This window comes from Mobula birostris, chromosome 9, assembly GCF_030028105.1.
Source record: "Mobula birostris isolate sMobBir1 chromosome 9, sMobBir1.hap1, whole genome shotgun sequence".
Classification (NCBI taxonomy): Eukaryota; Metazoa; Chordata; class Chondrichthyes; order Myliobatiformes; family Myliobatidae; genus Mobula; species Mobula birostris.
The window spans coordinates 134,205,146-134,227,123 of NC_092378.1; the positions used below are offsets into that span (position 1 = coordinate 134,205,146).

The window sequence follows — 21,978 nt, forward strand, 5'->3', positions numbered from 1 at the left end:
AACATCTCAGAAGATTTATTTCAATATTCAAGTTTCAAAAATTTAAAGTGCATTTATTCTCAGAGAATGTATAAATTATACAACCTTGAGATTTGTTTGCTTACAGATAGCCAGAAACTTGAAAGAACCTAATTAAAAGAGAAAAAAATAAAAGACCAACAACTGAATCACAAGAGGAAGGAAACAAAACACAAGTCATACAAACAATTGAAGCGAACAGTGGGTAAAAACTACATACAGTCAACACATATTCCTGAACAGCTGGTTTCTTTTTTTTAAGTGTTGGGAGATTATTTCATTCATTTACTATTTATTATAAAGCCTTTTCCTAAGTCATTTTAAAAATGATGGTGGACCCTTATCTTGATCTCTGATCTAATTTGGAAAAAAAAGCAGATTTTTCTTATCAATTCTGGTTAATGTTGTACACACTTAATTTATTGACTGTAGAGTAAAGGATTTGGTCATTTTTTCCTCTTAGCTTATCTTTACAAATAGTTTCAATGTTGTTATGCTTTTCTCCTTTCTCTCATAAGCATGCTAATTTGGTTTACTAAAATTCAACATCAGTGTGAATAATTCATTTTTAAAATTTATTGATGGAGATACAACGCGGAATAGGCCCTCCTGTCCCTTCGAACAGCGCCCAATTTAACCCTAGTCTAATTACGAGACAATTTACAATGACCAGTTAACCTACCAACTAGTGTATTTTTGGACTGTGGGAGGAAAGTGAAGCACCCAGAGGAAACCAACGCAGTCACAGGGAGAACATAGAAATCCCTTATGGGCAGCAACAGGAATTGAACCTGGATCACCGGCACAGTAAAGTGTTGTGCTAAGCACCGAGCTGCCATGAGGAAAGGAGGAAAACTTGGCAAGAAATGGAGTTGATGATGGGCTCTGCCCCAACTCTTAACTTCTTGGCCTCGAGGCCACTTGAGCATACTTGATACAACAGTTTCTGAAATGATTTAACACCTTCAGAAAACAACACCTCTGGAACCCAGCACCACCAGCACACAAGAGGTTATGAGGAGAGGCTGTAAAACCCTGATAAAGTTCAACAACATGCTTCTTTAATAATAAAGGATACACCATAAAACAACCTGGTTGGTTAAATCATTCAACTAAAAGTAATAATGCAGTATCTTTTGGGATTCATTTTAACATTTTTTGTGGATCATTCATAAGTTGGTTTGTTATCTGTAGTACGTTTTCACCCGAAGTCACTGTTGCCTGTAAAAATGGCAATTTATCCATCCATTGTACACTAAGGAAAAAATTTTAAATGTCCTCTGAGAAAATCTCAAGTCTGTTGTGGTAATTTCAAGTCAAGTCAAGTCAAATTTGATTTATAGCTGGAAATATAGTGCATTTTGTTTAGGAACTGGGCACCAGAAGTTCCCAAGGTACTTAGAAGTATAAATTAATATTCTACCATCCAGGCATTTGTGTACTGAGCATTTCATCCAAAGTTCAGCTCCACTGAAGTCAATTAGCTCATGTGGTTAGCAGTTGTAGAACCTGATAGTTCTTAATTATCTGCATACAGACATACCTCATGCCTGTAATTTCTGATCGTGTTTATTAATGTCAATCTTAACTTAACTGCAGTGCCTTAACTGTACAATTTTATATAACATCTAATTCACTACGCAATTGATCAAATATGACATACAACTGCCAATGCACAAATGCAGGCAGCATTCAGATAAACAAGATACACATTCTGCAGAAGGTGTGGAGGAGGCTTTATTACTGTGCTGAGGATCTTTTTGTTTAAATTCATACTGTTCCTCATACTCACTGCAATTTCCCAGCTTGTCTGTGAAGAACCCAGTCAGTATCACCACCACAGCATTTCTAGAGGAAAGATGAAGTAAATAAATGCAAATAAATAATGAGGGCCTGAACTAAAAAGTTAACAGTACATTTCCCACAACAGATGCAACCTGAGCTGCCGAGCTCCTCCAGTGATGCTCCAGAATACGGCATCTATAGACTCTTGTGTCTTGTGTATCCAAGAACTTTGTGCCTTTTAAAGTATTAATGTTGGAATGAACTCCTGCACATCCTCCTTCCTCCACCTTTGACAGAGGAGAACTATTTCCATCCCTGCCATCTTTGCAGTATGCCGTAACTTAAATACCTACAATGGTATAATTTTTGTGCCAATTGAACACACGGTGCCAATCTCATTTATACAATTGGATTCACTCAAAACTAGAGCTCCTTATTACAACGGTGGAAACTAAGCCTTAGGTAGCGGTTAAAATGGCTTCACAACATGTTCTTCCAGAAGATTCTCCCAGTTTGAAATATATACATATGCATTACCAGCAGAAAATCCTAGATTATTTGCAAAGAGGGACATAAATAGGGTGTCTTCTATCCAGGGTTGGTGAATTAAGGACTAGAAAGTGTAGATATGAGAAGAGATTTAATAGTAACCTGAGATACAATGTTTTTGTAAACCAGAGGGCAGTCCACATATAGGAGTTATCAAAGGAAGTAGTTGAGACAAGTACATTAACACCATGTAAAATATACGTGGACACTTACATGGATAGGAATGGTTCAGTGGGATTTGGGCCAAAAATGGGAAGTGGTACTGGCTTAAATGGGTATGGACCAGACATGTCAAAAGGCCTCTTTCCATGCTCCAAAGCTCTATGACAACAGGGTATAGACTGTCCTTGTTGTAGAAGAAGACAAAAACTAATTGAGCTTGTTTCTCTCCTCTAATTGCAAACAAATAATCATCACTGTAAGTTATAAATACATATAAATTAAATGCAGGTGAACACAAGTGAATCATGATAAACTTGGTGCCTTGCCTTTCCCATTGAGAACAACTAGGAACAACGCAATGTCAGATGGTCCAGAACATGGTAAATTGATTAGTGCAGCAGATATAGAAGGCCAGGAAAGGAATATAAAGTTGCTGAGCATACACTGAATATTCCAGCCATTTAACTAACCACAAACAGATAATGACACAGTAGTGTAGCAATTTGCTTAATGCTACTACAGTGCCAGTGACCCGAGTTCAATTCCACCACGATCAGTAAGAAGTCCCTGTGACTCTGCAGGTTTCCTCTGGGTGCTCTGGTTTCCTCCCACATTCCAAAGACATACTGGTTATAGTGAGTTAATTGGTCAAAAGGGTGTAACTGAGTGGTGTTGGCTCATTGGGTTGGACGAGCCAGTTACTGTGATGTATCTCCAAAATAAAATAAAGATGTTTCAGAGAGAAGGTCCAAGAAAAACATAGTCTGAAAAGTTATAGAAACAAGAAATTCCACAAATAGGGGCTTTACATAAAACCCCCTGTGGTGTTAAATGGAATTCACTGGGATTACCATACTCCATTTCTGTTTTGACAAGACTATTGATTTCTAGACTTTGATGATTTTGAAAGGGAGCAGCTGGGAATAGAGGTCTGCACTGAAATTTATTACCAAGTTCAAAGCATAGGAACAGAGTCAAAATGAAGAGGGCATTGTGGAAGTGTATATTCTGTTAAATAGTATACTTACATCCATGCATAGGTAGCAAAGAGAAGGTTGTACTGCTCTGGGGTCATTCCCAATCCTTCCACACAATCTGTGGTCCCATTAGTCACAGTAGAATTAAAACAAGTGATATTCTGGAAAGACACAGGTCACAACACAGTCAGGCAGAGACAACTGATCAAAATTTATCCAATAACTTTAAACTTTTCATAAACATGCCGCTTATCCATTCAGGATTTGTGACCAGTATCAATACCTCATTATTAAATCCTCAAGCTCATTGTCTTCACTCACACAATATCAGTTGTAAATTTACCAGCATCAAACCAAAAGAAATAAATGAAATTGTTAAAAGGCACTAAAGGTCTAGAAGACAAACTGACATTAAATTGACAATAAATGGGAAAGGTAAATGCTATTTGATAATGTGAATAGTTTTCTTTATAACTTTTTGTTTTTAATATTGGGTTTTTAAATTACAATACAAATCAGTAAATTTTCTGATAGTTGTTGACAGAGATGTGACCAAAGAGCTGCTCTCCAAAACAGTGTGGATTCTTCTCATTCCAGAAGTATCTAATGGCAACACCAATAAAAACAGCCACAATCAATACCAACCACTTGTTCTTCGGTTACCCCACTAAACCCTTGACTATCAATCAAGAGGGAATGTGAAGCAGACTCCTCAAATTCAGATGTCCACAGAAATTCACTTGCATTTGCATTTGCTCGACAATAGAATGCAAGTCATGGCACAAGCCAAAGTGCTAACAATAAAAGTCTCAATGTACACTAGTGTCAAACAAACTTGTTGATGCTTTTTCTCAATATTTCTTGTTGCAATGTTTCACCTCAACTTCAATTAGCTTCCTACATGTGTGGACCAAACCTTTAGAACCAATGTGAAACTATTCAACCTATGGTGACTACATTTTAGACCCAAGATCAAACCTCACTAATCAAACTATTGTATTGAGACTATGTTAGTGTTTGTACACATTCTGAGGTTCAGTCCCCACACTTACAAGAAATGGGCCTTACAATGAACTTCTTCAAGAATATACTCTTATCTCAATTGATATCTACTGTATCTCACTGTCTTTGGACAATAAAATTTTATAGTAAGGCCTTGGAAACTATAAAACACTTCCAAATTTCAAGACGTTCCTATCAGCAAAACCAGGCATTGATGATGGAATAAACCCTCATCTTTAAAGCTTTTTTTTTTCACCCTTTAGTTTATTGAGGAAAGAAGTATTTGGAGATCAATACTTCATACCCTGCATAAAACATGGGAGCACAGATCTCTGCTTCTGGGCTATCAGAACAGGAATTTAATGTTATGAAAAACCTAATTCCATAAAATCCTCCAAATTCCATGTCAGGCTATGCAAATTAACATTAGTACCCTCTTGCATGCAAATATCCCTGGCATTCAATCTCTAGTCCATGACAAGCCAAAGTGGAGAACAACCACTTGGGATGGTTTAAAGAACTTTGAAACTATACATGAGGAGCACAAAACAGTCCTGCACAAGATATGTAAGGAGTGTAAACTACCCACCCACCTGCTCCATTAGCCATCTCCATTTGTGGAAGGGACCAACGTTCCCATATTAGCCTCATTGGTCAACACTGAAGGAGAGTGGATGCTCATCATCCTTAATCCCAAGGAACTACCTGAAAGTTTATAATGAGCCTCCATTGGCTGCTTTACACAATTTCAGTTTGTGCAGTTTCAAATTAGATGCAAAGCAGTAACATAGTAAATTGGTCACATCTCATAGTTGGCATCATCAATTAGCATACCATGCAGATTGATCAACCCAAGTCTTACCTTCTCAGCTAGTGGGTCATTCCAAGCATTAATCACTCTGAGTGATCTCATTCTTCCCTGCATTTGCACAGTCATTCGTGACAACAAAATCCACAGATTCATCACCCTCTGTCTGAAGAAATTTTTCTTCATCTCTGTTCTAAATGGACATCCTCTACTCTGAGACTGTGTCCCCTGGTCCTAGACTCCTCCACTATAGGAAAATTTCTCTCCACATCCACTCGATATAGGCCTTTCAATATTTGATAGGTTTCAATGAGATCTCTCCTCGTTCTTCTAAATCCAGCGTTTACAGGCCCAGGGACATCAAACGATCCTCATATGTTAACCTTTTCATTACTGAGATAATTTCTGAGAACGTCCTCTGGACCTTCTTCAATATTACCACATTCTTTCTTAGATTAGGGGCCCAAAACTGCTCACAGTACTCCAAACGCTGTCTGACCAGTGCCTTATAAAGCCTCAGCATTACATCCTTACTTTTGCGTTCTAGTCCTCTCGAAACGAATGCTAACATTGTGTCCCTTACCACCAACTTAACCTGCAAGTTAGCCTTTAGGAAATTCTGCACAAGGGACTCCCAAATCCCTTTGCAGCTCTGAATTTTGAATTTTCTCCCAATTAAAAAATAATCCATGCCTTTATTCCTTCTACCAAAGTGCAAGACAGTGCACTTCCCTACATTATATTTCATCTCAAACATGAGAAAATCTGCAGATGCTAGAAATTCAAGCAACGCACACACAAAATGTTGGTGGAACGCAGGCCAGCAGCATCTATAGCAGCGGTCCCCAACCACCGGGCCGCGGACTGGTACCGGGCCGCACAGCATGCGCTACCGGGCCGTGAGGAAACAATATGATTTGGCGATATGAGTCAGCCACACCTTTCCTCATTCCCTGTCCCGGTCACTGATCAGCCATTACGCATGTGAGGTCATGACCCGCGCGTCATCCCTGTCAGGGTGGGAAGGAGATCAACTCCTCGAGCTTGCAAATGACGACGGGCTGAAAATTATGTTTGACATAACATCTCTGTCGGCATTCTGGATCAAAGTCAAGGCTAAATATCCTGAGATAGCCACGAAAGCACTGAAAACATTGCTTTCATTTCCAACATTTTTCTATGAAGCGGAGTTTTCTGCAATGAATGCAACGAAAACTAAACTGCGGAATAGACTGGACATAAGGAACCCCCTTCGAGTATCGCTGTCTCCCATCACCCCTCGATAGGACCGTGTTGTTGCAGGGAAACAAGCCCAGAGCTCCCACTGATTCAGCGATATTGGTGTGTTGCAATGATTTTATATGTTCATATGGGGGAAATATGTGCTGTGTGTTTAATATCCAAATGTTACTTAAAATGTTATGATGCTATTGACTTATAAGTGACCCTATAACAATTACCGCACGGAAACAGGCCTTCTCGGCCCTTCTAGTCCGTGCCGAACGCTACTCCCACCTAGTCCCGCCGACCTGCACACAGCCCATAACCTTCCATTCCTTTCCTGTCCATATACCTATCCAATTTTTCTTTAAATGATAATATCGAACCTGCCTCTACCACTTCTACTGGAAGTTCATTCAACACTTCAAGCTCCCCTGTCCTCCTCTGATAATTGACTTATCAGTGTATTCATGCGAGGAAAATATGCGCTGTGTTTAATATTAAATTCGTTAGATAAACCCTTTTAGAAACAAAATTGAGTGTATTACCCACTTATCGCCTATATTCCAGTAGTGATTAACACCCACCCTCATGAACAGAATCGCCAAAAAGGATTTGCTGGGCGGGCAGGCGGGGCGAGAATTGGCAGGTCATGACACGTATGCACACTGGTGCCCGCGCAAGGCTTCATGGCCATTGTAGTCTTTCTGGGTAAACAATGCATTTGACTGCTATCTTGTCTGTTGGCAACCCTACCTACCTACCCACCCCACCCCCCACCCCCCGGTCGGCCAGTCCGCAAGAATATTGTCAATATTAAACCAGTCCGCAATGCAAAAAAGTTTGGGGACCCTTGATCTATAGGAAGAGGTACAGTCGACGTTTCGGGCCGAGACCCTTCGTCAGGACTAACTGAAAGAAGAGATAGTAAGAGATTTGAAAGTGGGAGGGGGAGTGGAGATCCGAAATGACAGGAGAAGACAGGAGGGGGAGGGAGGGACCTCAAGCTGGAAAGTTGATTGGCAAAAGGGATAGAAGGCTGGAGAAGGGAGAGGATCATGGGATGGGAAGCCTGGGGAGAAAGAAAGTGGGGGGGGAGGGGAGCCCAGAGGATGGAGACCAGGCAAGGAGTTATAGTGAGAGGGACAGAGAGAGAAAGAAAAGGGGAAAAAATAATAAAAATTAAGTAAATAAATAAAGGATGGGGTACGAAGGGGAGGAGGGGCATTAACAGAAGTTAGAGAAGTCAATGTTCATGCCATCAGGTTGGAAGTTACCCAGACTGAATATAAGATGGTGTTCCACCAATCTGAGGGTGGCTTCATCTTGACAGTAGAGGATGCCGTGGATAGACATATTGGAATGGAAATGGCACGTGGAATTAAAATGTGTGGCCACTAGGAGATCCTGCTTTCTCTGGTGGACAGAGCGTAGGTGTTCAGCGAAACGGTCTCCCAGCCTGCGTTGGGTCTCGCCAATATATAGAAGGCCGCACTGGGAGCACCGGACGCAGTATATCACCCCAGCCGACTCATAGGTGAAGTGTTGCCTCACCTGGAAGGACTGTCTGGTGCCCTGCATGGTGGTGAGGGAGGAAGTGTAAAGATATGTGTAGCACTTGCTCCGTTTACAAAAGAGAGGCTCTCACTCTTGTTTTGCCGCCTCCAAGGGGACCACCCTGCCATTGGTGAGTCGTGCATTGAATAGGGTTAGGGGTGTGGTTATTGTCCCTAATATCATAAGAGCCCTGCCTGCACAGAGTCAAGGGGTGTCGGGTATCGTATTGACTTTTCCCTTGGTTGTATGTGTATGTGTGTTTGTGTGTGTGTGCATGTACTTTGTTCCCACGCGATTTTATTAACTGTCCGCGTGTTTTATTGTTGATCCGACTACTGTAAATTGTGTGTGTGTGCGTGTTGCCATTTTCCTAAGTTTGCCTTCTGTAAATAAAATCCTTTACTACCAAGACTGTGTCCAGAGTCCTCGCCTTTGAGACCTATTGAATCTGTTTCCTCACTTACAACAATTGGCGCTGCGAGCAGGGTCGACCTGAACAGCACCATCAAAGGAGTACAGTACCTCTCCTCCATCTATGGAGTCCCGTGGGAGGTACAATCCGATCAGGGCTCACACTTTGCTGGGGCCAAAGTTCAGAGCTGGGCTGTTGAGGTGGGGATCTCGTGACTGTTCCATATACCCTATCACCCACAGGCATCAGGATTAATTGGGAGGGTGAATGGCCTGCTTAAAGAAAAAATACACACGCTAACACCCTCTCACACACTGCAGGGGTGGTTGAGCGTGCTGCAGCAGGCCGTTGACCAGTTAAATACATGGCCCACCGGCCGGGGGGTGGTCCTCATTGTCCTGCCATCTGTCACACTCCCCATTCCCTGACTTAGAAAACACTGAACCCCCTGAAACCGAGGACTCAGGGAGAGTATGGATATGACAGCCATAAGGTCCCCCTCAGAAGGGAGAAGTTGTCGTGCGCGGTCCAGGTGACACCCGTTAGATGGCGATTCCGGGTAAAACTGATTTGTCTTGCCTACATACCCAACACCTAACCTGACGAGAATGAGTCTGTTTCTCACCTCCCATCCCCTACAGGACAATAACGTTACTCCAGTCATCCCTCCTGGTCACCATGATGATCAGCTTCGGGACAACTGCCAACACCTTCCTCAGGGTCGCTTACGAGTTTGCCAACAGCACCAACAGATCGGACTGCTGGATCTGCATGCAAACCCAGCACATGCTGATGACGCCCTGCCACTCACGCCGATCCCGCTGGATGACTCTGAAATGAACTGCTTACACAGACTGTTTGCTCCTGCAGGTTTTGGTATATCTGTTTGGGGGGGCCCTAATGGCAGTCCCCCACCACTCCCCTCACCACTATATAACAGCTCTTCCCGCAATCCCCGATGGGGTGGGTGCTTCACGAACTGCTATTTTCCTCCCTACAATTTGACCTCCATCCGAGTCCCGACCCTCAGGGTTATCCCTCAGCCGGTGAGCAGACCCAGGCAATGTTGGTGCAGGCTCCGAAATGAGCACAGTTCCAACCTTTCAGTTGGCCACAGCGACTGTGAGCGAGACTGGTATCAGGCGCTCCAGTGACCACTGTTGATGGTGCCGCTAAGCTGGGGCTCCCTGGACTTTGAATGGGACCCACTGGATTTGCGGCCATCATGCCTACCTGTGGCTCCCCGCGAGCTGGTACGGTCGTTGCTTTCCAGCATATGTGGTGCCCTTCATCCACCCCCTGAACAACCTGCGGGAGCACCCGGCATACAGCGGCCACTGGGACAAGAGGGCCATTACGGAGGCGGAGAGGTTCTGGATGATAGCCTTTCCCAGATATGGCACGGCCCAATTGTCCTGTGAGGTGATCCAGATGACCAGTGTGCTCGAGATGCTGGCCAACAACACGGCAGTGGCACTGCAACACACCGAAGATGCCCTCACCCAAACGGCGGCAGAGCTGGTGGCCGTCAGGATGGTTGCCCTGCAGAATCAACTGGCCCTGGATTACCTACTCGTGGCTGATGGTGGTACCTGTGCAGTGATTGGTAAGGAGTGCTGCACATTTATCACTGACAAGTCGAGTAACATCACCCACTTGGCTGCTCACATTCGGGACTCAGTGGCTAAAATCCAAAAATCAAGGGACTAGCTCCTCCAACACGACATCTCATGGAGAAACCGGTGGCCATTTGGGTCCCTGGAGGGGTGGTGGGCAACTGTCATCCACTGGTCGATTGCACTCATTCTCGTTATCATCGCTGTGTGTATATTATGTTGTGCTTGCCAAATTATTAAGAGCACGTCTGCCTTTCTTTAGTTCTATATAGTCAGGATTAGTGTTAACCTTAGAAATAGTGAAGTGTAAGACTTCCATTGAGATACATTACTTTCCCTCTCACTGTGTTACATGTAATGCTTGACGAGTGTCGTGGCTTCTGAGGGGTGGGCTGTATTGGAGGGGTCGTGACTGTCACGTGACAGCACTGCCCATTACCTGGTCGGAAGGCGCGCCACCTGCCAATCAAGGTTTGACCCCTCCTCACCCATCAATGCACACCTAACCATTGGCCCCTTTAATTAGCCTTATACTTGATCTCAGGCGATTGGCCTTTGTAATCAGCTTAACCCTACTGGCACTGAGCCATTGGCTTCCCTGTGAATAACCTGGGCTGGACTCATCAGCCCTGCTGCACTATACAAGGAAGCCACGTGTGCTTGACCCTCTCTCTTTTTTGCTACCTCCGAGGGACCACCCTGCCGTTGGTGAGTCGTGCATTGAATAGGGTTAGGGGTGTGGGTATTGTCCCTAATATCACAAGAGCCCTGCCCGCACAGAGTCAAGGGGTGTCAGGTATTGTATTGACTTTTCCCTTGGTTGTGTGTGTGTGTGTGTGTGTGTGTGTGTACTTTGTTCCCACGCGATTTTATTAGTTGTCTGCATGTGTTTTACTGCTGATCCGACTACTGTAAATTGTGCGCGTGTTGCTTCTGTTGCCATTTTCCCACGTTTGCCTTCTGTAAATAAAATCCTTTACCACCAAGACTGTGTCCAGAGTCCTCGCCTTTGAGACCTATTGAATCTGCTTCCTCACTTACAACACCGTCCCATGATCCTCTCCCTTCTCCAACCCTGTATCCCTTTTGCAAATCTTCCAGCTCTTAGCTCCCTCCCTCCCCCTCCTGTCTTGTCCTATCATTTTGGATCTCCCCCTCCCCCTCTCAAATCCCTTACTTCCCTTCTTTCACTTCGTCCTGACAAAGGGTCTCGGCCCGAAACGTCGACTGTACCTCTTCCTAGAGATGCTGCCTGGCCTGCTGCGTTCCACCAGCATTTTGTGTGTGTTGCTTATATTTCATCTACCACTTCCTTGCCCATTTTCCAAGCTGTCCATGTTCTGAAGCAAATCCCTGGTTCTTCAACACTACATGTCCCTCCACCTGTCTTTGCATGGTCAGTAAACTTGGCCACAAGCCACCAATTCCTTCATCAAAATCATTGACATGTGAGATAAGAGGCTGAACCTGCGGCACACCACAAGTCACCAGCAGCCAACCAGAAAAGGTTCTCTTTGTTCCCACTCTCTGCTTCCCGCCAGTCAACCAATCTTCCATTCCTGCAGGTATCTCTCCTATAATATCATGGGCTCTTATCTTGTAAAGCTGTCTTATGTGCAACACCTTGTCAAAGGCCTTCTGAAAATCCAAATAAGCAACATCCACTGACTTTCCTTTGTCTATCCTGCCTGTTATTTCCTCAAAGAATTCCAACAGATTTGTCAGACAAGAATTTCCCATAATAGACCAAGCCGGTTTTGGCCTATTTTGTCACGTGCCTTTAAGTACCCCAAAACCTCATCCTTAATAATACAATCCAACATCTTTCCAACCACGAAAGTCAGGCTAACTGTCCTATCATTTTGTTTCTTCTGCTTTCCTTCCTACTTGAAGAGTAGTGTGACATTTGCAATGATCCAGTCCCCAGGAACGAGTGATTCTTGAAAGATTAGTACTAATGCCCCCACAAACTCTTCAGCTACCTCTTTTAGGAATACTGGGGTATAAATCCATCTGGTCTAGGTGACTTATCTACCTTCAGACTTTTCAGCTTCCCAAGAACCTTCTAGCAAGGACACTTCTGCCCCCTGCCAGTCTTGCATTTCTTGCAGTGTCTTCTACAGCGAAGACTGATGCAAAATACTTCTTAAGGTCGTCTGCCGTTATAAACTCTCCAGTGTCAATTTTCAGTGGCCTGATACCTTTGACTTCCCTTGTCAGCCACGGTTGCCTCATCCTTCCTTTAGAATACCTCTTCATCTTTGGGATGTATCTTTTCTACATCTTCCAGATTTCTGACAGAATCTCCAGCCATTTCTGTTCTGTTGTCATCCTTGCTAGTGTTCCCTTCCAATCAACTTTTGCCAGCTCCTCTTTCATTCCTACGTAATTCCCTTTTCTCCACTGTAATACTGTGTGTGGCGCATGGCCAAGTGGTTAAGGCGTTGGTCTAGTGATCTGAAGGTCGCTAGTTCGAGCCCCAGCTGAGGAAGTGTGTTGTGTCCATGAGCAAGGCACTTAACCACACATCGCTCTGCGATGACACTGGTGCCAAGCTGTATTGGCCCTTGCCCTTCCCTTGGACAACATCCATGGCATGGAGAGGGGAGACGTGCAGCATGGGCAACTGCCGGTCTTCCGTACAACCTTAGATGTATAATACTGATACATCTAATTTTAGCTTCTAATTTTCAAGTGTGAATTCTATCATTTATGATCACTGCCTCCTAAGGGATACCCTGAGCTCCCTAATGAAATCTGGATCATTACATAACATCCAGTTCAGAATTGGCATTCCCCAAGTGGATTCAACCACAATCTGCTCCAAAAAGCCTTCTCGTAGGCATTCTACAAATACCTTCTCTTGGGAGCTCCAAATTGATTTCACCTGCATATTGAAATTCTCCATGACTATTGCATCATTGCCTTTTTTTTAAAATTTCCATAGTAATTTGTAGCCCACATCCTGGCCACTGTTCGGAGGCCTGTATATAACTCCCATCAGAGTCTCTTCATATGTGCAGTTTCTTAAATAGACCCATAAGGATTCTACACCTTCCAATCCTATGTCACCTAAGGATTTGATTTCATTTTTGTCAATGGACCTACCCCATCCACTCTGCCTACCTGACTGTCCTTTCAATACAATATGTATTCTTGGATGTTAAACTCACAACTATGATCTTCTTTCATCCATGACTCAGTGATGACCACAACATCATTCGTGCAAATCTCCAACTGCACTACAAGATCATCTACCTTATTCCATTTTCTGCGTGCGTTCCAACCTTCAATCCTGTATCCATCACCCTTTTTGATTTTGGTCCTCTGTTACACTTTAACTCATCCTACTGACTACAATTCTGCCCTATCATCTGCCTGTCCCTCCTGACAGTTACACTACACACTGCATCGGGGTGTATATCAACTGCACCGCCCTCAGCCCTATCACTCTAGTCTCTAACCCCCTACCAGATTAGTCTAAACCCTCCCCTAAGGCTGAAGAAAACCTGCCCACAAGGATATTGGTCCCTCTCAAGTTCAGGTGTCACCTGTCATTTTTGTGCAGGTCATAATTATACCAGAAGAGATCCCAATGATCCAGAAATCTGAAACCCTACCCTTCTGCCCTAATTCTTTAGTCCATGCATTCATGTGCCAAATCATTCTATTCTTAGCCTCAATGATGCATGGTCCAGGCAGCAGTCCAGAGATTACTATCCGAGAGGTCCTGCTTTTCAGCTTTCTACCTAACTCCCTAGATTCCCTCTTCAGGACATCAACCCTTTTCCTTCATATGTCGTCGGTACCAATATGTACCATGACTTTCAACTCTTCAGTCTCCCCCTGTTGAACGTTGTGGACCTCATCCAAGATATTCCTGATCCTGGCAACTGGGAGGCAATTTACTATCCGGGCATCTCTTTCCTGTCCACAGTCTGCTCTCTGCTCCTCTAATCATGGAATCCCTTCTGTATTCTCAGCCCTTCTCACCCCTTGCCTTCCCCTTCTGAGCCACAGAGACAGACTCAGTGCCAGAGATCAGGTCACCACAGTGTACCCCTGACAGGTTGTTCCCGAACAGTATCCAAAGTGGTATACTTATTATTGAGGGGAATGTCCACAGAGGTACTCTGCACTCTCTGCCTCCTCCCTTTGCCTCTCATGACAATCACCCAGGTACCTGCCTCTTATAACTCAGGATGACTACCACCCTGTAGCTCCTATCTATCACCTCATTTTGTTGTATGAGCCGAAGGTTATCCAGCTACAGCTCGGTACACTTTGTGCAGATGTAGTTATCAGGGAGAATGGAGATCTCCCAAAGTTCCCACATCTCACACAAGGAACAGACCACTAACTCTGGACCCATTCTCAGCAAACTAGCTATGTATTAACAGAAGGAAAAACAACTTCCAAGAAACTTACTTAAAACCTCTGCCTCTGCTTGCCCAAGCTTGTTCTCGACTAAGCTTCTTGAGCCAAAGCTTGACTACTCTAACTCAGTCCACTCACACGTGTTGTGTGACTTCTTGCTCTGAATATTTCAGAGCAATTTGCAGAATACTAGATGCACAAGGCAAGACAGTGTTGGGACTTGTACAGATACGCAGGATTCAACATAGGCAAATTACTTGCATAATATTAAAACTAGATAGTTTACATTCTCATGCACTGGGCATTTCAGTACTCACCCCCTGGAACTTGTCCTGAAGCACACTGGGAATTGCGTAGTAGAAGCAGGAAGCAAAGCCTGGTAGACAGTTGAAGAATAGTAACAAGAATCTGTAGTAGGCTGAAGTGGGAGGGATGTGTCAGACCATGCAGAATGAATGGATGGAACATTAATATTAACATTTTACTTACAGATATACAAAAATTAAACATGTTCCTTGGTGAACAAAAGCAAAACACTTACAGAAAATGCTGAAAATAACTCAATAAGTTCTTATCTACCATCTAAGCACTAAACAGTTTTCTAGAAAACAGTTTTCTAGAATAAGCACTAACGTTCCAGCTATTTGACCTTTTCTTATCATGTGCCTGTAAGGCAAGTTTATTTGTATAGCACTTTTCAAACACAAGGCAGTTCCAAGTTATTTACAAACAACAAGAAATAAAAATCAAACATCAAATTTCAGAAAATATAAAAAGAATAAAATCACACAGAAATAGATTTGATAACTAGATTTTAAAGAGAATAAAAGTTACAGTGCAGGAGATCCTAATTAAAAGCAACAGCGAAAAGAAAGTCTGACACCTTGATTTAAAGTGCTTAATGTTGGGACAGACTTCAGATCCTCTGTAAGGTTATTCCAGTATGTGGAGCATTGTAATTTAGTTTTGACCCTGGAGACAGAAAAAAGAGATGACTTGAGAGCTCGGGATGGTTCATAATGGAACAAGAGATCAGAGATGTATTTTGGCCCTAGACCATTCAGTACTTTATAAACTAGTAGTAATATTTAAAAGTGCTATTAGTATTCACACTCTTTATTACCTGATCAGTCTCAAACAAATTCCATATCTTCTTTTGTCTTGTATCTCAGTCTTCTACCAGAACTCTGCTTTCAAAACTGACACCTCTCCATTCTTCCCTAGTTCTCAGGAACTGTCACTGATCTGAAAGTTTAACTGGTTTCTCTTTCCACATATGCTGCGTGACTGACTGATTTTCTCCAGTAGTTTTCCTTTGCAAATGCATTATTTCTCTAACATGGAATAATTTTTCCTTGGCATTTGAAAAGAATGTAAACTATGATTTTATAGTGCTGTGAGACAAAACTGTATATTTGCAGCACCAACAATGTTATGATTGGGCCTTCCAGAATCGGAATTCAATTGTTGTCTTTCCTTTAATCCAACACAACAGTCCAGGATCTCTAATCAATGGGAACGCATCAACACTCCATGTTCAAATGGGAAATAAAATCCACCCCATAAAAAATTAGCAATCTCTTTCCTGGCATCTCTTTCTGGCAGGTCTCAATTCTCTGGAATCCAGCTGCTAGCTGAGAGTCAATCACAACAAAGAATTTTTACAGAGATGAAACCAGAAAGCAGTCCCTAATTAAAATTATACAAAATAGTAAATAAACATCGTAACATGCATTACCAGAGAGCAGAAATCAGTGCATCATAACTACACATTACTAAGTATTTCATCACTGCAACTAAGGAGATTACAATCAATCTTCATAAATGTTGTTCCTTTAGATGCTAGAAAGTCTGATTGGTGAATACCTTAGTATGCAATTAAAATGCTCCAGAATCTCAAGCAATTAAGTGGAGAATCCATGGGTATTTTATACTGGGATAAGTTTGTAAAAGCCTAAATTTTGATTATATAGTCATCAATTTGAGTTGATTAACATAGCTCCAGGACCACCACTGACTCCCACGTCCAGACCACCACTGGGCAGAAATTCCCATGAACCTGAATGTAGCAGAACTTTCATCATCAAGTGTGAGCTGACATTCCAAGCCAACCCTGGATGTTTTGGTGATGAGGTAGAAAAACTGGCGTACATGGTAAATCTCCTCGATGGACCAACACTCAGTCTGTTCAATGCTTTACGGGTGCAAGGATATCCTGCGGCCTAATACTTTCAACGTTTCTTTGCAAAGATAAGGAGAGTTTCTGATCTTTTAAACTGGAGTCAGGAGAATACCCATCATCTCCTGGACCTGCAACAAGGCAGAAGGACAGTGAGGGCCTATGCAGTCAAATTACGCATGTTTGCTGGAGTGACGGGATGGAATGAGAGATCTCTCATCACTGCATTCAGTCGTGGACTGAACACAGGGGTCCAACACGAGATCACTGTCTATGACGAGCAGGATAGTCTGGATGACCCGAGTAATCTGGCTATTCGAGTTGACGACCTGGTAGCTGAGTGGCACGGGGAAAGAATGTCTCAAGCTACCTACTCGCCGTCTGATCACAGTGTTCCCTCACCTTCTCCCTCATTACCCAGCACCCAGTTCACGGAGGTGCCTATGCAAATGGGACGCATGCGCTTATCTCAGGAGGAACGGGATCGACACATGAGAACAGGTTCCTGTCTCTATTAAGATGAACCAGGACAATTCTGAGCGTCTTGTCTCAGAAGTGCCCGGATAGTGGAGAGCACACCTGTGGCTGTCCCCCTCAGCAACAAATATCTTGTTCTGGGTGCTGTTGAGGAGGATGACCTGACAGGGGACGCCCACGGCGACCGGGTCTCTGACACTGAGCCTGGTGCTATTGTTCAGGAGGGAAGGAGGGAGAGGAGGAATGCGGTAGTCATAGGGGATTCCATAGTCAGGGGAACAGACAGGAGATTCTGTGAGCCTGATAGAGATACCCGCATGGTGTGTTGCCTCCCAGGTGCCAGGGTATGGGATGCCTCGGATTGGGTCCAAAATATTCTGAAGGGAGAGGGCGAGCAGCCAGTTGTCTTGGTACGTGTTGGTACCAATGACATAGATAGGACAAGGGAGGAGGTCCTGAAGAGAGATTTCTGGGAGTTAGGAAGGAAGCTGAGAAGCAGGACCTCCAGGGTAGTAATCTCAAGATTGCTAACGAGGGCAAGAATAGAAGGATCAGGCAGATGAATGTGTGGCTGAGAGATTGGTGCGGGGGCAGGGCTTCAGATTCTTGGATCATTGAGATCTCTTCTGGGGGAAGTATGACCTGTTCAAAGTGGACAGGTTCAGGTTTCCCTGAACCCGAAGGGAACCAATATCCTGGCGGGAAAGTTTAATAGAGCTGTTAGGGAGGGTTTAAACTAATTTGGCACGGGGATGGGAACTGGAATGATAGAGCGGAGGAAGGGGAAAACAGAAATAAATCTAAGATAGAGAGCAGTAAAGATGTCAGGAAAGACAGGCAGGTGATGGGACAAACTTGTAGCCATTGGGATGAGTTGCAGTGCAGTAAAGTTACAGTGAAATCAAAGCAAAAAGTACCTAATACTGGTCTTAAGGTGTTATACTTAAATGCACGCAGCATAAGGAATAAAGTGGATGATCTTGTTGTAGAGCTACAGATTGGCAGGTATGATATTGTGGCCATCACTGAGACGTGGCTAAAGGATGCATGTCTCTGGGAGCTGAACGTCCAAGGATACACGGTGTATCGGAAGGATAGGAAGGTAGGCAGAGGGGGTGGCGTGGCTTTATTGGTGAGAAATGATATTAAATCATTAGAAAGAGGTGGCATTGGATCGGAAGGTGCAGAATCTTTATGGGTTGAGCTAAGAAATTGCAGGGATAAAAGGACCCTGATGGCAGTTTTATACAGGCCTCCAAACAGCTACAGTGATGTGGACTACAACTCACAACAGGAAATAGAAAAGGCTTGTCAGAAGGGCAGTGTTATGATAATTGTGGGGGATTTTAACATGCAAGTGGATTGGGAAAATCAGGTCGGCACTGGGAGAATTTGTAGAATGTCTGCGAGATGGCTTTTTAGAACAGCTTGTTGTTGAGCCCACTAGGGGATCGGCTGTACTGGATTGGGTATTGTGTAATGAACTGGAGGTGATTAGAGAGCTTGAGGTGAAGGAACCCTTAGGAGACAGTGATCATAACATGATTGAGTTCATTGTGAAATTTGAAAAAGAGAAGCCGAAATCTGATGTGTCGGTATTTCAGTGGAGTAAAGGAAATTACAATGGTATGAGAGGAACTGGCCAAAGTTGACTAGAAAGGGACACTGGCGGGAAGGACGGCAGAGCAGCAGTGGCTGGAGTTTATGCAAGAAGTGAGGAAGGTGCAAGACAGGTATATTCCTAAAAAGAAGAAATTTTCGAATGGAAAAAGGATGCAACCGTGGCTAACAAGAGAAGTCAAAGCCAAAGTTAAAGCAAAGGAGAGGGCATACAAGGAAGCAAAAATTAGTGGGAAGACAGAGGATTGGGAAGTTTTTAAAAGCTTACAAAAGGAAACTAAGGAGGTCATTAAGAGGGAAAAGATTAACTATGAAAGGAAGCTAGCAAATAATATCAAAGAGGATACTAAAAGCTTTTTCGAGTATATAAAGAGTAAAAGACAGGTGAGAGTAGATATAGGACCGATAGAAAATGATGCTGGAGAAATTGTAATGGGAGATAAGGATTTGGCGGAGGAATTGGACGGTATTTTGCATCAGTCTTCACTGAGGAAGACATCAGCAGTATACTGGACACTCAAGGGTGGCAGGGAAGAGAAGTGTGCGCAGTCACAATTACAACAGAGAAAGTGCTCTGGAAGCTGAATAGTCTGAAGGTAGGTAAATCTCCCGGACCAGATGGAATGCACCCTCGTGTTCTGAAGGAAGTAGCTTTGGAGATTGCGGAAGCATTAGCGATGATCTTTCAAAAGTCGATAGATTCTGGCATGGTTCCGGAGGACTGGAAGATTGCAAATGTCACTCCGCTATTTAAGAAGGGGACAAGGAAGCAAAAAGGAAATTATAGACCTGTTAGCTTGACATCAGTGGTTGGGAAGTTGTTGGAGTTGATTATCAAAGATGAGGTTACAGAGTACCTGGAGGCATATGACAAGATAGGCAGAACTCAGCATGGATTCCTTAAAGGAAAATCCTGCTTGACAAACCTATTACAATTTTTTGAGGAAATTACAAGTAGGCTTGACAAGGGAGATGCAGTGGATGTTGTATATTTGGATTTTCAGAAGGCCTTTGACAAGGTGCGACACATGAGGCTACTTAACAAGGTAAGAGCCCATGGAATTACGGGAAAGTTACATACATGGATAGAGCGTTAGCTGATTGGCAGGAAACAGAGAGTGGGAATAAAGGGATCCTATTCTGGTTGGCTGCCGGTTACCAGTGGTGTTCCACAGGGGTCCATGTTGGGGCCGCTTCTTTTTACATTGTACATCAACGATTTGGATTATGGAATAGATGGCTTTGTGGCTAAGTTTGCTGATGATACAAAGATAGGTGGAGGGGCCGGTAGTGCTGAGGAACCAGAGAGTCTGCAGAGAGACTTGGATAGATTGGAAGAATGGGCAAAGAAGTGGCAAATGAAATACAATGTTGGAAAGTGTATGGTTCTGCACTTTGGCAGAAGAAATAAGTGGGCAGACTATTATTTAAATGGGGAAAGAATTCAAAGTTCTGAGATGCAGTGGGACTTGGGAGTCCTTGTACAGGATACCCTTAAGGTTAACCTCCAGGTTGAGTAGGTAGTGAAGAAGGCGAATGCAATGTTGGCATTCATTTCTAGAGGAATAGAGTATAGGAGCAGGGATGTGATGTTGAGGCTCTATAAGGCGCTGGTGAGACCTCAAGGATGTGCTGACGTTGGAGAGGGTACAGAGAAGATTCACTAGAATGATTCCGGGAATGAGAGGGTTAACATATGAGCAACGTTTGTCTGCTCTTGGACTGTATTCCTTGGAGTTTAGAAGAATGAGGGGAGACCTCATAGAAACATTTCAAATGTTGAAAGGCATGGACAGGGTGGATGTGGCAAAGTTGTTTCCCGTGATGGGGGAGTCTAGTATGAGAGGGCATGACTTAAGGATTGAAGGGCGCCAATTCTGAACAGAGATGCGAAGAAATTTTTTTAGCCAGAGGGTGGTGAATCAATGGAATTTGTTGCCACGGGCGAGAGTGGAGGCCAAGTCATTGGGTGTATTTAAGGCAGAGATTGATAGGTATCTGAGTAGCCAGGGCGTCAAAGGTTATGGTGAGAAGGCGGGGGAGTGGGACTAAATGGGAGAATGGATCAGCTCATGATAAAATGGCGGAGCAGACTCAATGGGCCGAATGGCCGACTTCTGCTCCTTTGTCTTTTGGTCTCAACTGTCCAGTAAAAGATAATATGCATCAGTGGGGAGGGGAGTCCTGACGGGTTGGTTCTCTCTGTAATCAGCTTCCCCTCAATGTGTAATGCACGCAGCTTCCTTGCTCAGACCCAAGAACTTAAGGCATTTGTTGACTCCGGTGCCACTGGGAGTCTCATGCCCCAAGAAAGATGGTAAGCTCCGTCCCTGCATCGATTATCGGCCCCTAAACAATATTATTGTGAGGAACAGCTACCCTCTTCCCCTGCTTGCCTCTGCGTTCGAACATCTCCAGAGAGCAACCACATTTTCCAAAATTGATCTGTGCAATACTTATTATCTGTTTGGTATCAGAGAAGGATGTGAGTGGAAGACAGTTTTCAACACCTTACTGGCCACTATGAGTACCCTGTCATGCTCTTAGGTCTGGCCAACGCCTCTGTTGTTTTTCAGACCTGAGTTAATGATGCGCTCAGAGACATGTTGAATCAGTTCGTTTTTGTGTGTTTGGGCGACATTCTTATCGATTCTCACTCTCATCAGGAATACATCCAACATGTCCGGAGAGTTCTCCGACAGCTCCTCAAGGATAACCTGTATGCCAAGCCAGAGTAGTGCGACTTGCATAAAGACCAGGTGTTGTTTTTGGGCTATATACTTACACCACCCAGTGTTTGAATGGAGCTGAGAAAATTTCAGGCGGTTACGGAGTGGCCCAAACCATCTACAGTCAAACAGGTCCGGCGCTTCATGGGGTTTGCGAACTTAAATCGCCGCATCATCTGGAATTTCATCTCTACGGCGGTTCCCAAATGTGGACTCACGAGGAAGACATCTGCAAGATTGCACTGGACAAACGATGCCGAACAAACATTTTCAGAACTAAAATGATGTTCCACCACATTCCCAGTGCTGCAACACCTAGATCCATCACAGCCATTTATAGTCGAGGTGGATGCAAAAGATGTCGGCATAGGAGCCGTACTCTCTCAGTGCACTTCTGAGGATAGCCGGTTGCACCTTTGTGACTTTCTTTCCCATTGTTTGACTTCGGCCAAGAGTAATTATCATGTTGGGAAACAGGAACTTCTGGCT

General features: G+C 43.8%; 1 pseudogene; it reads right to left on the reverse strand.

Annotated features, from left to right (window-relative positions):
* LOC140203095 (lysosomal dipeptide transporter MFSD1-like) overlaps nt 1–21,978 on the reverse strand; it is a 51,292-nt pseudogene that overhangs the window by 20,938 nt on the left and 8,376 nt on the right.